The sequence below is a fragment of the Mytilus galloprovincialis genome, chromosome 8 (assembly GCF_965363235.1).
Source record: "Mytilus galloprovincialis chromosome 8, xbMytGall1.hap1.1, whole genome shotgun sequence".
Classification (NCBI taxonomy): Eukaryota; Metazoa; Mollusca; class Bivalvia; order Mytilida; family Mytilidae; genus Mytilus; species Mytilus galloprovincialis.
The window spans coordinates 28,569,358-28,587,429 of record NC_134845.1 but is presented as its reverse complement, the minus strand read 5'-3'; positions in this window follow the sequence as shown (position 1 = coordinate 28,587,429).

Sequence of the window (18,072 nt, the reverse complement as noted above, 5' to 3'; positions counted from 1 at the left end):
AAAAGGCTTCTATAAATTTCTTTAAATTTTATGAAAAATTATGGTGACCATGCATGGATACTTAAAAGAGTTTGAAGAGGGCCATATCATCATTTGACTTCCGTTTCTAAAACAGAACACTATAGTACTAATATTTCGCATTTATATTTATAATGTTTTGTCAATTTAGAAAATGTTAGAATATACCTTATTGCTATTTAGTCCAATCCGAAAAATAAGTCATTAAAATCACTTCCTGTTTCGGTCAAGAATTAAGCAAAGCAAAGGTTATCAGCAATGAGATGAGGAAGAAAAAAATTAGAAAGCGATCCCTAGGAAACTTTGATAGATTATATAAACCAATTTTCAAAACTCAAATTATATTAAAAAAAAACCTATTTTGTTTGAAATATTTACGATGGCTTAAACAGTTCTCATTAAAATGTATCATGCATGAGGCCTTGTTTGAACAGGGTCCCAGATAGCTTCAACTTAATAAAAAGGTGTGTAATTTTTTAACTTACTCGGAATGGAATGAATTGCGATCAGGTGTATTTTCGCCTATATTGGAAACAATTGTATACTGCTTTCCCTTTACAAAACTTAACAAAAAACATAACTTATTCCGTTTTAATATACAATTCACGAAACCTTTTTAAAACCTCATTACTGTAACCGGCAAGCATACATTCTTAATTTTTTGTTTAGTTTTTATCGAATTTCATTTTCTTTTAATCACCGCCAAAATTAAATTGATCTGGAGTATATTTGTAGAAAAAGAAGGTAGAACTAATTTGGATTACTTCCCTTACCTCTAAACCATTCAAACTTTTCTGTTGAGCTGAAACTATTTAAAGATACTGATTCTTTAAAACAAAAAGGTCAAATGTGTTGATATATAACTTGCTTTTATATGATCAGGATGCAAATTTTGTACACTCACAGTCTCAATAGAATCAGACAAAATATGTTTCAGATACAATGTATCATAAACAATATCAATTCAAGAGCGAATGAGACAGATTTTGAACCAATCGAGGTAAAGAAATGTCTGAATTAATCATATCACATCTCTTTTTTATGTGCACGATTTAAAACAGTTTGGCTTTAGATTGGACGAGGTAAAGCAGAGTCTAGACTGAGTTTGGTAAAGCAGAACTTTGACTGAACATTGAGGCAAAATCAGAACTAACTTGTTTTCATAAACGCGATTAAGCAGGGTCTATTTTGAGCGAAACAAAGCAGAATCTAGACTGGTCAATGTAATTCAGATTCTTGACTGAGTGATGTAAAGCAGAATCTAGACTGGTTAAAGTAAAGCAGATTCGTGACTGAATGAAGTTAAGCAGAGTTTAGACTTATTGAGGTACAGCAGATTCTTGGCTGAATTAGGCAAATTAAAGTCCAAAATGGGCGAGGGAAAGAAAGAGTTCGAAATACTCGCAGTAAAAGTAAGAACTGCACAAGGTAAAGTCAAATTCTTTACAAACAGTATACAGGATTACAACACTTGTGTATATCTATGTTTGTTTCTTATTTAACTATATAATACACGTGAACATATTTTTTTTAAGAGAATAAAATTGAGAATGGAAATGGGGAATGTGTCAAAGAGACAACAACTCGACCATAGAACAGACAACAGCAGAAGGTCACCAATAGGTCTTCAATACAGCGAGAAATTCCCGCACCCGGAGGCGTCCTTCAGCTGGCCCCTAAGATACTTAGCTTTATCCAAATCCTAATTAATGTACTGCTGTTGAAATATTTTCTTCCCGTACTCTCATTTACCGACAGCTCTTTAGAAATTGTCTTCAGCCATTCGGCAACTGTACAGCGTAACTGTGAAGGGTAAAATCATTCCGAAAGAAAATAAAAAATATAACTTGGAAGAAAGATACTAATAATCGATACTGAAAAGAAATAACTTCAGACATCAAGGCATTTACCAACTTTTATGGAAAAGTTTAACTAAAAAACCGGAAAGGCATGTAAAATATATTTTTTTAAACATTGCCCTTTCTTCTCGACATTTGTTTTCCATGTAATATTTAGTAATACAAGTAATTAAAAGTTCACCGAGGACTTATTTTGCTACATATGTATGCATTGGCCTCATGCATTTCCTTAACATTATGATTACAAGAAATTCGTTTCAAATGATTTTAGAGAATTGTTGTGACAAACAAAATGCTACCAATAGTTGAATAACAACATAATTCTTCAATATGGACGAGGTAACGCAGAGTATTGCTGCGCCAAGAATAGATAAGCTCTGAACAAACGGTACATAATTTCAGTAATAAAAAAAAGAACCAATTTAGTCTTGCTTCAAAATATAAATCAAAGTATTGATGCGAAATACTATTTCTTAAGTAATTTAAAACAAGTCTAGTCCAAAAATGTGTGAAACAAAGGTTTTAGAATTACTCACATCGATTAAAATCCGTAGATTCTTAAATTTGGAGATATTCTAAAATTCTTTATAACGAATGAAAACAATTCCTTTGAAGAGACCATTGCATTTTTGTTTAAAAATATGACAAGTTCAAAACAAAAGATAATTTCATTTTACACGATTTATCATTGGGTATTTCACTACAACAACAGTGCAGTATGTCAACATGCAAATATTATAACCTAGCTAGAGTACGATATCACAACTTTTTTTTTAAAGTTTTGTTTGATATGATTTTTCATCTATTTTCAATGTTTACAATAAGGTTTGCTCAGACATCCTCTTGTCGGTTATAAACTTTTTAACAAAGAATAGGTTTGTACATTCAATAGTAAACTTATCATTGCCCGGGTGTTGGCTGATTGTTTATTGTAAAGAATTCCTTGCTAGCTTACGTATAAAGAAAGTTGACACGAAGGTTATCAAGATTTGTTAATACAGGTCGTACACTGGTGCCCCCTGCGGTGTCACTGCCGCTTACAAATCTTATTAACTAACCTTCGGGTATTTTGCATTTAACCCCGGTTCCGTTACAAAACAGATTGACTTTGGGATTAGGGTAATCCGCCTAACAATGCTTAGATTTAGATTTGTATTAGAAACATTTTTTGTTCGGCAAGTCGATAATTTTTCATTTAACATGAAATTCGGATACTTTCTTCCGTTGACGGTAAACACCCTGGACATCGAAAGGAAATGATTAATTCGTATACGTGACAAATTTATCTTTTTATGAAAAGATTCATCCTCGTTAGATCCCCTTTCTTTGTTTGCATTTACTTCACAGTTATAAAGTATTGAAGGTTCTTACCAAATGCAGTTTATAGAAAAAAAATACATATAAACAAACACTATCGTAAGACTTGGGATAAATGTCGCATGACGTTGCTATGGATACGTAGTGGTCATATTGGAACGGGTATGATATAGTTGTTAACAAACTTCTGCTTGTTATTCTAAAGGAAAAACACGTTTGCATGTTTTAATTATAACTAGTCTAATTTATAGTCTATCGTCACAAGCAAGACGTATAATCTGGGTTGCTTCTTTTTAAATGAATTGCATACATGTAGATGATCATTTTTGTTAGATTGTGAAGCGACAAAAGAAAAGAACAAAAACCCAAATATAAGTGTAAGCGAATCAAAATTAAACCTATATAATTAAGATATTTGGGTTACAAAAAAGTCCAATGGCAAACATAACTTATATTTCAGGACAATGAAATATAATTTATTATGCAGAATTATTCTCTGTAGACAGCAACGCAATTTTTTCTGTGCTATATATAACGAAGTAACAATCCACAAGCAATGTTTGCTGAGCCAGGACACTTTATTCTGACTCCGACTCGACCATTTCATGAAACCATGCATGATGTGTAACATATTTGTTTTTCGTTCATTTTTTTGTACATAAATTAGGCCGTTGGTTTTCTCGTTTGAATTGTTTTACATTTTTCATTTCGGGGCCTTTTATAGCTGACTATGCGTTATTGGCTTCGCTCATTGTTGAAAGCCGTACGGTGACCTATAGTTGTTAACTTCTGTGTCATTTGGGCTCTTGTGGAGAGTTGTCTCATTTGCAATCATGCCACATCTTCTTTTTTATATTGACCCGTCATTCATCTTACTCTTGAATAATGAATGGTTAGTTTAGAGGCAACAAGTGCCAATCTTAGAGTCTTTGACTGGACGTCGCCATGAGAAATTTTCATGAGAATTATTTCCTATGTGACAACTGTCCAGGAGAGAGCCTTCCGTCTAATGAATACATGATGTGGTTCATAAGTGTTTCTCGTTTCTCGTTTTTTTTTATATAGATAAGACCGTTGGTTTTCCCGTTTGAATGGTTGTACACCAGTAAATTTTGGTGCCCTTTATAGCTTGCTGGTCGGTGTGAACCAAGACTCCGTGTTGAAGACCATACTTTGACCTATAATGGTTTACTTTTATAAATTTTGACTTGGACGTAGAGTTGTCTCATAGTCACTCATACCACATCTTCTTGTATCTATTGTGTGTCTTCGATACGAAGGAAGTCAAAAAAAAGTACCGAAGCTATTTGATATGAATTTGATATAAGAAAAACATACTGTTACAAAGGTTATAGTCAATACAGCAGACATATGCATTATATTCATCTAAACAGCGACAAAGGATGTTTTCAAACAACAGTCTAGCTATAAAACCAGGTTCAATCCACCATTTTCTACATCTAAACTGCTGTACCAAGTTAGGAATATGGCAGTTGTTATCCATTCGTTTGATGTGTTTGAGCTTTTGATTTTGTCATTTGATTAGGAACTTTCTGTTTTGAATTTTCCTCGCAGTTCAGAATTTTTGTAATTTTACTTTTTTTCTAAACTTGCTACAGATGTTTACTACAAAGATGATGATGTGAGTCCAATGTTGCTTTAGATAATGATATTGTTTAGTTTAATATAGTTTCAATGAATGTATATGATACATACAATAACGTAGGAGCAGAAAATTGTCTTAATGGGTATATGCAATAGTCAAAGTCAAGAGACGTAATTACCAATAGGCCAAATTTTTAATCAACTGGGGAAAATCCAGCAAGAAATTTTAGACCAAAAGCCGTATTGAGAAAATCAGAATTGATTATGATTGAGAGAAACAATAGAAGGATGAGTTTTGCTGCATTTAGGCAAGTTAGGGTGATTCAAAAACTAAATGTTTTCTATAAAAACCGATGAAACTGGTCATTTACCACTATGTTTGTATCCAGTTCCGTTCATTGGAGGTATTTTACGAAAAAAATCCATGTACTCTGAAGTTCTAGATATGACGTTGTATCTGTAAAATATCAATCTACGCTTCTGGAGTTTATAGGAAAACTAAACCAATAAGACATGAACCATCCCAGTCGTCAATTCATCCAAATGCCCGTATGCTCTCAGGATATATATAGTACTGTACACCAAAACCAACTGCATGTTTGTTTTCGTATGTCGTCATAGTAACCAATATATTGCTGGATTAGATTATGCTAAATTTGACCTGAATGTAGAATTTAAAAGAGGTCACTCACTATTTCATATATAGATCGCGTAAGGTTCTAATGTCTGAATGCATTAAATCAAATACAATGGTTATTATAAAAAAAAGAAGATGTGGTATGATTGCCAATGAGACAACTCTCCACAAGGGACCAAGAGACCAACATGACACAGAAATTAACAACTACGGCCTTCAACAATGAGCAAAGCCCATACCGCATAGTTAGCTATAAAAGGCACCGAAATGACAATGTAAAACAATTCAAACGAGAAAGCTAACGGCCTTATTTATGTACAAAAAATGAATGAAAAACAAATATGTAACACATAAACAAACGACAACCACTGAATTACAGGGTTGTTTACATATGGTTTAGTACACGTACGTTCACGTGTGTTAATGTTAACGTGTGTATATTTTGTAAAATGATTAAAGTTATTGGTACATATATACATATTTCTTTCTATCTTGTGATGTTACACTATTTTTTCAGACAAGGCTGAAGGTTTGGTACCATTAAAACGTTTATACCCGCTGCAATTGTTTGCATCTCTCCTATGTCAGAAATCTGATGTGCAGTAGTTGTCGCTTGTATTGTTTCATTATCTACATCAGCTGAAGGACTACGAGAAAAGCTGGGAATGCTTGATAAATTTTGCAAAGATTGGTGTCTCAATGTGAATACTAATAAGACAAAGGTGCTGATTTTCAACAAGGCAGGCAGACATGTAAAACAGATATTCACATTTCAGAATATAAATCTGGAATGTGTTTCAAAATACAAATACCTAGGTTTATATTTAAGCTCATCTGGTTCATTCAGTTATGCTCAAAATGAACTATACAAAAAATCCCTGAAAGCTCATTTCAAATTAAGGAAAGATCTTTTATCACTTAATCCTGATGTAAAAACAAGTATTCATGTTTTTGACCACACTGTAAAACCTATTTTATTATATGGTAGCGAAATATGGGGGATGTTTAATTCTCTTTCCTCTAAATGTAAGAAGGAAGATATATCTTTTGAAAAATTGTATTCAGGTTTACCCTGTGAGAAACTTCATATAAAATTTTGTAAATTTATACTTGGGGTACACAAGAAAACAACAAATGCTGCAGTGTTATCTGAACTTGGAAGATTTCCAATATATTTTAATATTATAAAAGGAATGTTATTGTACTGGTATAGATTAGAGAATTTAGGTAATAATTTTCCTCTATTAAAAGAGGCATATACACAATCAAAGACACTACATCACATGTATATAACATCATGGTATGGTTCAATAAATGTTGTTTTTAAAATACTTGGTATTGACTATACAAATGCCATAAATGCTCCATTTTGTGAATCCTTATACAAATTTAAGAAATATATACAAACCAAGCTATCAATATTGTTTATTAGCTGTTGGAAAAAACAAATAGATAAATTTTCAGACAGTAAACTGAAAACCTACCTTTTATATAAAACAAATTTTGGTTTTGAAAAATATCTAACATTGATCAAGAATTTTGAACTTAGAAGAAGTTTTACTAAATTACGTGTATCTTCTCATAGATTACAAATAGAATTAGGTAGATATCAGGGTATTCCCCGAATTAACAGAATATGTAATAAATGTTCTTCCAATACTGTCGAAGATGAGGCTCATTTTCTATTTGATTGTAACAAATTTGAGGATGATAGAAATTGTATGTTAGCTAGTATTGCACAATATAATTCTTATTTTAATCATATGAACAGTCAAAGCAAAATTATCTGGTTATTTAGTGTAGAAAATGTTGAGTTACTTAAAATAATATGTAATTTTATATACAAACATCTTCCTTAGTGAAGATTAGTTAAAGGAAATCTATGTGTGTATATACATTTGATTGGACATAGAAAATTATATTCATCTGAATATCACAAACATACTAGCCGATTAAAAAAAAAAATAATTGTTAAGATATATTATTTATTCAAATGTTCTCTTATATCCTTGAGGCATCGTCCCCTGGTATCAACTGCATTCAGGTTACCTATGATGCTTCCTTGTTTGCTTTTGATACAGGTAGGAAAGAGACATTTACACACATTTTACATGCCTATGGCCCATAAGGTATCGCCCCCTGGTGTCAGCTGCCTTTAGGAAACCATAATGCTTTCCTATTTGCTGCTGACACAGGATGAGTCATGGACATGTTTAATTTCTACTTTCTTTTTGGCTAATTATTATATATTTAATTGATCCAACTTTTTGTGTACTATACATATGTGGATATCTATTTTTCTTTTTTTCTTTTTGGGCTGCTTGTTTGTTATCTATATCAACCACACTTGCAATAAAATGCATTAGTATTAAAAAAAAAACATACTATAGATTCTTTATCTACGTATTCTTTAAGAACTTAAATAGTTCTCGTTTAACTTTTTTTTTTTTTATCTCATTGTTTGTATTGTATTATGAAAAAATTATTGATGTTGTAATGTTTATGCCCTTTGGGGCCCATAATTGGAAAATAAAAAAAAATATCTTATCTTATGTTAATGTGGTACATAAGTGTTTCTAGTTTCTTGTTTTATTATATAGATAAGACCGTTGATTTTCCCGTTTGAATGTACTTATATTATTTTATCTTATCTCATTTTGGTAAAGCTGTTGCCCGTATCTAGTTTTGACATAATTTGGCACTTCTGAATGGTTTTTTGTATGCTTTCTAAGATGCAAGAAGTATGATGGTCTAAGCGAATATGTCAGAGTAAATTAAAACATATCATCACAGATATCTGAAAAACAAACGCATAATGTGCATCGGTTGGGTAAAACATATCACCAAATGAATGCTAATTGTTTAACCCCGCCTCATTTTGCGCCTGTTCCAAGTCAGGAAACTCTGGCCTTTGTTAGTCTTGTTTGATTTTTAATTTTAGTTTCTTGTGTATATTGCGGAGTTTATAGCGTGACGTCCATTATCACTGAACTAGTATACGTTTTTGTTAGGGACCAGCTGAAGGACACCTCCAGGTGCGGGAGTTTCTCGCAGCATTGAAGACCACTTGGTAGCCTTCGGCTGATGTTTGCTCTTTTGTCGGGTTGTTGTCTCTTTGACATATTCTCATTTCCATTCTCAATTTTACCTGACAACAAGACATTACTTTAGTCACCGTTAACAAACATCCAATCGTTTCATAAAATTGGTTTGACCACGTTTATGTCAGGTAAATCTAAATAAAAGCAGATCTGAAGTTACAAGGAGTATACTTTTTTTTTGAAAACCTTTCAATTCCGAGATTTAAAAACGTATATATACCATCATAGTATTATTTAATCAAATGAAATATAAAAAAAATATAGTCAATTCGGATATACAATACCGCCGGTATAAAGACCAAAATGTCCAAACACTACAGAAGTTAAAAAGGGACATCCGACCAAAGAAAATAAAATTCAATTAACTCTTGAAAGTTAACAGTTTGTAAATGTAAGTTGTGAAATGTTTGTAACAATCGGATTTAGAAACCTGTGAATTTTAACACGTTTTGTACAAACATATCACTACCTAATGGAATGTCAATGGCATATGTATAAATTCTACCCCCAAAAAATAGCTGCAAAACTTTATTTGAACTGTTATCTGAAAGGAGAATTCCAAATTTGTTAAAGCTGTATCTATATCAATGTGTACTGAGGATTTCTAAATATTGCTTTATTCGACAAAACTTTCAAATCAAAACGTTAAACCGTACGCCTTAGCTTGACGAAATCAATTAGTCTCTGAAATTATTTGTAAAATGCATTAATTACAAGACACGCCATGGTTATGAAAGGTCATACATAGACATGTCCCTATCCAGACACTGAAATTGTTAATTGTTTTACTACCACAACAAAAATAATTTTGGGAAATTATTGAGGAAGTGAAAGATATATCATACTCTATCCGCTTAAAACAACGGTTGTTCACGAACTTGCCTTAAGGGTCGTCAAAAATTTCCATGTGCACTGTGACCAGACTTAAACGACACCAACAAGTCACAAAGAAGACCGTCAAATGCCAGAGATGTATCGGGATAGCCAAATATCAAACTATTTTCATTTAGAACATGATTTTCCTATTAGGGTTAAGGTTTCATATTGGTAAATATTTTAAGACAGTCATTGGAAAGGTTAGCGGAGGCGATTACATTTTAGCTGACCGTTTTTTAATATCTAATATGAACCAACCATAACCAACAGAATGGGTGCCTCGTATATAGCTAGATCAGTAAACCCTTTCGAAGCACACGAGGTAACCCCAGCGTTTCTTTCAGTGGTATTATGGTCCGGCACTGTCTTTATGGCAACTTTAAGTTCATGCTTACCTTTAAATTTATACAACATTTTCGCCAAATGTAAACCGTTTAGATATTGCTTCTACCTTTTTGTGTGAAATGCGACTTCAAGAGATCATAGTAAAGAAAGCGATTTACGTAATTGCTCAATATACTGCTGCATATCGATGCCACCACTGCAGTTGTTAGGATAATAGTCAGTTATAATTCCGGAGAAATACCTACATGCTAACGGCAAAATTATCATACCAAAATCAAATTTGAATACATCAAATATAAACATGAAATCCAGGGATCCGTAAATCTGCCATAGCGATTTTTCAATCTTCAAAATGAAAGACGCTGTGATCACGGCCGACACTCGGCTAACCGAGAGTTTGGTCGGTTAATCTATAATGAGTATACGGCTATATCGGCGGTTGGTCTGTTAATCGGGTTGGCTAAAGTCTGTTAATCAGGTGTTATCGAGAAAATCATTGAAAGTTCAGCATGTTTCATTGTATAACTTTTTAAATATATTTTTATCATAAAAAATATTCATGTCTAACAAAACAATTCAATGTACTGAATCCAGTGGTGTAATTATTATTTTTCTAGCTTCAATGTACGATCTATAAAATGAAAAGGCGGGTTACTCACCAATAAATTTATACACATCTTACACACACAAACTGTACTCAAAATGACACGTTGGTTGAATTTACGTGCATGCAATATTTTGAACATCGAAAAAAGACAGGCATTATGTTTGTTAACCATACTGAAATCATTGTGTGAAAAATCTTCACGAAATTCTGTATTTTGGTGACATAAATCAATCTTTATTTAAAACCTGGTCTGTTAATGGGTGGATGTATAAAACCCGGTCTGTTAATTGGTCTGTTAAGAGTTATGAATGGCAATAAAAGTATAATTTTATTGCTATATGGGGTGTTATCGGATCAAATGGGTAGGCTCAAGACGAGCGGCTAAAATATACGGATACAACGTATGAGCAATGAAACATAAAATATAAGGAAACAACACATGAACAATGAACAATTTAAACAATGGAAATTGAAAATTGATAAAAACGGTTTCAAAAAGTGTAATATTAAAGTAATGTTAATTTCATCCAAGAATGGTCGCATATGTCATGTGGAATCTGTTTAATTGTCATGAATGACACCAATTTGTCATCTACATTGGTAACCAGTGATATAAATCAGAGATAAACGTCGTAATGTAACTAAACATCAGTAAGTAAAATATATTGGGGTGCTAAAATATAAAGAATAGAGAAAGAATATGAGTAAGATAAATAAAAGGTAAAAGGAAAAAAAGTCACGGAAGAAACGTGACATAACAATTTAAAGAATACAGAAATAAACAACACCCCCAATCCGTACCCTCATGGTATACACGATAATCTGGATGGAGTAGCAGAATATAGAATAATAGATAAGGACAGTAGAGAGTGATGCATTGCTAAAAAAGAGAGAAACATAATAACCCCTGGGTGTTGAAACAGTAACAGATTGCGATGTACTCATATTGGTGACAAATGCTAGAAGTTTCCATGTGGACAACTGCCGTTCTCCTCTACACTTATGAAGAAAGGAACTAAACGGAATAAAATGCATTAAAACTTAAGATGACCAAATGTAGCTGCATTTGCTCCTTTCCATTTACTTCTTGAGAATGATTTGTAAACAACATATGATTAAGTAATAGAAATAAAGAACCAATTGGATGATGCTTACGAATTAGGGTTTAACGTCCAGTGACAAATATCTTGTGCATATGAGAATGACAACACGTTATATGTACCCTGTGTTGTATTTGAAAGACACTTTCAGTCGGATTTGAGAACGTGCTACCTTGAACAGACACAAAAATTGAGGCTGATTGAAAACGTTAATAATAAATGCATGCATATTCCAGCGGCCAATCCATATCACGCTATATTGAAGTGACACACCTTTAAATAAAATGCAAAAGAAAGTCAAAATAAAAATGCTCTTACCAGTAAATCACAACCGAAATGAATGACAGACGGACATTTTTTACAAAACTTAATGAACAATTGAAATCAAGATATGAGGTTTACATTATTTCGCAAAGGTTTGCGTTACAACGCAAAGGTCTGCGTTTTATCGCAAAGGTTTGCGTTATAACGCAAATATAGGAAGAAAAATTAAAAAAATATGGGTGGCGCTAATTCGCTTCCGTAGGATACTGTTGCACCGTATTATCATTTTTTTTTTACTCAGGAACATCTCATTCTTAACTTTTTCTATGGGAAAACATAAAGGTAGCAAAAATAACTGCGGCTAAATAACTCTTAACTGACACAATTTCAATTGTCCAACCCATTAACAGACTTTATTCCCATAATTTTCACTAAAACGTGGTAATACGTATATACCAATGTAAATTTATTTTTTAGAACCAAAGTACTATTTTGCGTCCTTTAAATGATATCTATAATTGTTTGTCTCGACTTTTATTAAAAAAATTGCTATGCGTATAAGCATAAATACTACATACTTGCGAGACGCCTTTTAATTTTACTGAAAACTACGTAGACTATGAAATGTTTTTACAAGTGGAAAATGTTCTATGATAGATATCATTTTGTCAGACACTTTTCTTTTTTTGATTTGGTTTTTATAATATGCCAAAAATCTGTATATTTCATAGAGTTTAACATTAAATTGTGCGTTTTACTCTTAACAGACGTATAACCAACCCGATTAACAGACCAATCTCCCATATAGCCGCATACTCAATATAGATTAACCGACCAATCTCTCGGTTAGCCGAGTGTCGGCCGTGGTGATAAAATGTAATATGATATCTGTCACTCATAGTTTTTATCGAATTGCGATTTAAAAGCTTATAGCCTCGGTCACACCTTACCGGATAGCTCGAACGGACGCCTAACGGATGACTTTTTTTTCAATCCGTTCATGTCCGTTAGACGTCCGTTCTTATCCGTTAGACGTCTGTCCATGCCCGTTGCATGTCCGTTAATTAAGCGTACGTTTTATCCGTCGACGTCCGTTCTGTCTGGTGGAAAATTTTAAGCATGTTCAAAACTTTGAACGGACGTCCAACGGATAAAATGTCCGTTGAACGTCCGTTAGGAGTCCGTTTTGTACGGTACTCGTCCGTTTCGTTTCCGTTTTGTATCTGTTACGTGTCCGTTATACATCCGTTGGAGGTCTGGAAGATAAATTCACCAACGGACTTCTACCGGACGTTTAACGGATAAAACGGGTGTTGAACGGATGAGAAACGGACTTCTACCGGACGAATAACGGATAAAACGGATGATGAACGGATCTGAAACGGATAAATGCCAAATTGAAAATTTAGAAATGCCAATTATTGGTATGTCAGATTTCTTGAGGTTCATGAATTCTTATTATTCATAATCGATCTTAAAGTATAGGCACGCCTTCACAATCAAGCAGTTCTTATTCAGGCCAGACACTGCATGCCCTTTGGCGGATTTTTTTAAGAACAAACCAAAACCAGTTACACAGAAACATTTTGAATATTTATTCGATTTACATGTATTATTATTGTCGCCTTTGATTTTTCCGTATATCTTGTTCATCCGTTTTATCTGGTACGCTTCCGTTAAGTGTCCGTTTTATGCGGTACTCGTCCGTTGGATGTACGTTCGACGTCCGTTCTGTCCGGTACGTGTCCGTTTCTCATACGTTGCATATCCGGTGTGTGTCCGTTATGCATCCGTTAAACGTCCGTTTTATTCGGTCAGTACATCAACGAACTCCCAACGGATAACAATTTTGTCAACGGACAACTTTTATTTTCATCCGTTAGGCGTCCGTTCGTGCTATCCGGTAAGGTTTGACCGAAGCTTAGATTTATCACGCAGTTTTAAATGTGTTTATTTACCAACGTGTTATAGTTATGATTTAAATAAAAAAACAGTTAATATTATTTCATTCATTTAATTTGTATGCTTATTAAGGATAGTTCCTTGACAGATTTTCACTTAAATATTAACATTTCCCCCAATCTCTACATAAAACAATTCTCAAGTATTTCAATTAGCTCGTGTTATCTTATTTATAACTGAAGTGTAATTTACAACATGAAAAGTGATATATCTGAAATTGTCTTTCCTTGTCTGGAATCAAATCACATACACTGTGTTAGTAAATATTTTTAGTTTCAAATAAAGGAATGTTCTTTCATAAGATAAAATGGCCATTTCTACCCAAATTTATCTGAAATTCTCTTTACTTAGAATATACAAAACCAGCGTACTTATTCATTATTTGCATTTTCCGAAACAACGAATATAAACTGAAAGAAGATGTGGTATGATTGCCAATGAGACAACTGTCCACAAGAGACAAAAATGACACAGACATTAACAACTATAGGCCACCGTACGGCCTTCAAAAAGACTATCTAAATTTTAAATATAGCATTCTATGAAAAATCACAGTGTTCTTTATAATTTATGTGAATTAAAAGTAAATCTCAGTATTATTAGGGTATAACAGACCAGATTATCTTTAGATAGTTTTCAATGCTTGAAATGCTAAAGACGTTACTATGTCACGAAATTTAAGTTCCTCCATAATATAAGTTAAGTGGAAGAAATGTTCTACAATATTATTCCCGCGTGAACAATTATTACAGTTTGTGTTCCTTACGGAATAAAGGGTATAGAATATTTGTTCCAACAGGACATTGTTTATAACAAAGTTTCCAGGAAAACTTCTGTTAGGTGAGAAAATATATATGTTGACAATGGTAATAGTCCATATTTGAGATACACTCTTTAACAAAAAGGATGAAAAGTATTTTAAGATAATAACTACCGTGAGCGAAACATTTATATGGTAATCGGGAAAAAATAGAAAAATAAAGCATTATCATTTCTAACTTATTGTATGTTTAAGCCGTAGGATATATGAATCATAAAATACGTTCGGAACTAGTGTCCTTTTGAAGAGTTAATATATTCAAACAAAAATTCCTATATGTATTGTAATAATGGAGTCTGTATTGTAATAATGCAGCCTGTATTGTAATAATGCAGCCTGTATTGTAATAATGCAGCCTGTTTTGTAATAATGCAGCCTGTATTGTAATGATGCAGCCTGTATTGTAATAATGCAGCCTGTATTGTAATAATGCAGCCTGTATTGTAATAATGCAGCCTGTATTGTAATAATGCAGCCTGTATTGTAATAATGCAGCCTGTATTGTAATGATGCAGCCTGTATTGTAATGATGCAGCCTGTATTGTAATAATGCAGCCTGTATTGTAATGATGCAGCCTGTATTGTAATGATGCAGCCTGTATTGTAATGATGCAGCCTGTATTGTAATGATGCAGCCTGTATTGTAATGATGCAGCCTGTATTGTAATGATGCAGCCTGCATTGTAATGATGCAGCCTGTATTGTAATGATGCAGCCTGTATTGTAATGATGCAGCCTGTATTGTAATGATGCAGCCTGTATTGTAATAATGCAGCCTGTATTGTAATAATGCAGCCTGTATTGTAATGATGCAGCCCAGTGTATGTTATATTTGTCTTCTTGTATAACATATTTTGAATTGCTGTGAGAAAAAAAATACTTAAAAAAAACTTAACTACACAGCGCCCTTAACAATTTGCAGTCCATGCAGCAGGTAATTTAAAAAGTTGATTAAATCCTCAAATAAACAACACGATTCAGGAGTCCATTTCTTAAAAAGAAAACAACCGTTTATAAAGTAAACCAAAGGCTTTAAATGTTTTCAATTCATCCCTGAATTATTGCAGTAATTTTATTCAAAGATGACTGAAGCATTTAGAACATTTGCATGTTTGACTTGCATCGTCTATAATCTGTATCAATAATACATTTATACAACGGCTAGACAAAATATCCTGCCTCTCAAAAAACAAAGAGCTAATAATAAATCCTTAGGCACCCTGTTTATATTATGGATGCATGGATCACTAGAAACTGAAACATGTCTTCTTAGTGATTACTTTAAAACAAAACAATTCTGTACACATATTTTACTACAAGTCGTTTTTAGTTTTTTTGGTCACAAGTAACTTTATAAACAATTATCTAGCATGCTGTGAGCGCCTTTGTTGACATTTTTGTCTTTTACGACTTCCTGATGACACACGAGAATATAAAATACAAATCTTTTAATGTGGATAGGAAATTATCTCATTAGAAAAAATAAGACATTAAAAGAAACAAAGTGATAATATATATCAAAGTCTAGTAACTATATTCATTGCTTTTTTCAGATACAGCACCAGTATTTTGGGAATTTTTAAAACTAATAAACTCTTTTTTACCGTCGAGCCCAAAACCCACACGAAGAGAAAAGCAAAGACCATAAATGATAAACACTTTGCAAGAACGAATTGAAGCAACACTTTAGTAAATAGAAGGACCTTATACAAAAACTCATAATATAAACATTTTCAAGGAGCACTACACACGTGATCCTAATATAACTCAAAACCGGTACATTCGAGACCAAACGTTTCGGGGGCTGACAGCAGTAAAAGAGGGGCGAAAGATACCAGAGAGACAGACAACAAACGTTGAAGAACATCGACAATAAGAGGGTATAAACTTGACATGTACACTGATTTGTTTTATATAATTCAGATCTGAAATACTAACTATTGATATTATTGTAACTTCGGGGATTGGCAGTCCATTTCACAGCTACTTTACTCTGTGTACTTTTTACTACTATAAATTTAAAGTTTTGTAAACACACTTTAATATATTGTAAGTGTTTTATTACTGCAAAAGTTTTGTATTATTTCAGTACCATACTTTCACAGTCCTGGATGTGTAGTCCGAGTTGTTAGTTATGATTTTATACTTTAGTGTGTAGTACATTTTAGATACAAAAAATATATGGTACCAGTCCAGTATTTTTCATATATTGCACTTTCAATAAACTTATACCTATAAAATCATAATAATAAAGAAATACAATGCATTGGTTGAACCTGCATGGTACTGAAAAACAGTAGTACAAAACTGGTGCTTTAAATATTTTAGTACATTTATTATACTGTTAAACAGGTAGACAAAATCATGTCCCTTAAAATGTATGTTGCCCTCTTGGTGTTTTTGTTTGGGATTAATGTCGGGTTACTGTATCATACCTCTTTTCAGGTTTCACTCATTGAAAGCTTAAAAATACAATCTAACAAGCGAAGCTAAATTTGTTTAAGGTTATTCTTTCTGGGGAGTTATCGCCAAATTTGTGAACTTTAAAACTTCATAAGAAATTTCCATCATTTCAATTATGCAAATACTAAGCACTGCCTACTGAGTTAATGATACAATTGGTGATCTACAAATTACTATCAATTGTTTGGACTTATGTAACAATAATTACACATGTGTTTTTGTGATAACCTTCCAATGGCACGCTCAAGGTCACAATAGTTTTGAAATCAAATTACAATAAACAAACATCAACAATACCAAAAGGGGCGTTTCATGTTCATCAGCTGTCCAATCTTTAAGGTATTTTGACAGTGACCACAAAACAACAGAAGAAGGGTTGAAACTTTTGTTTTCTAACTAATTCTATTATTTTGAATTATGTGTGTAGAACATTTTCAATTTCTTGTTACTTTATTATGATCTTATAGTACTATAGCGAACATTGCCGGGATTCACTGTCAACTTGAAAAAGTATTTTATCATCCGTTCAGTAATTGCAACTAGAGGCTCTAAAGAGCCTGTGTCGCTCACCTTGGTCTATGTGCATATTAAACAAAGGACACAAATGGATTCATGACAAAATTGTATTTTGGTGATGGTGATGTGTTTGAAGTTCTTACTTTACTGAACATTCTTGCTTCTTACAATTATATCTATAATGAACTTTGCCCATTAGTAACAGAGAAAAAAAAATTGACTATCAAAGGCAATAACTCCTTAAGGGGTCAATTGACCATTTAGGTCATGTGGACTTATTTGTAGATCTTACTTTGATGAACATTATCGCTGTTTACAGTTTATCGCTATCTATAATAGTATTCAAGATAATAACCAAAAACAGCAAAATTTCTTTAAAAATTACCAATTGGAGGGCAGCAACCCAACAACCGGTTGTCCAATTCATTTGAATATTTCAGGGCAGATATATATTGACTTGATTAACAATTTAACTCCTTGTCAGATTTCCTCTAAATGATTTGGTTTCAGAGTTATAAGCAAAAAACTACATTTTACCCCTGTTCTATTTTTAGCCATGGTGGCCATCTTGGTTGGATGGCC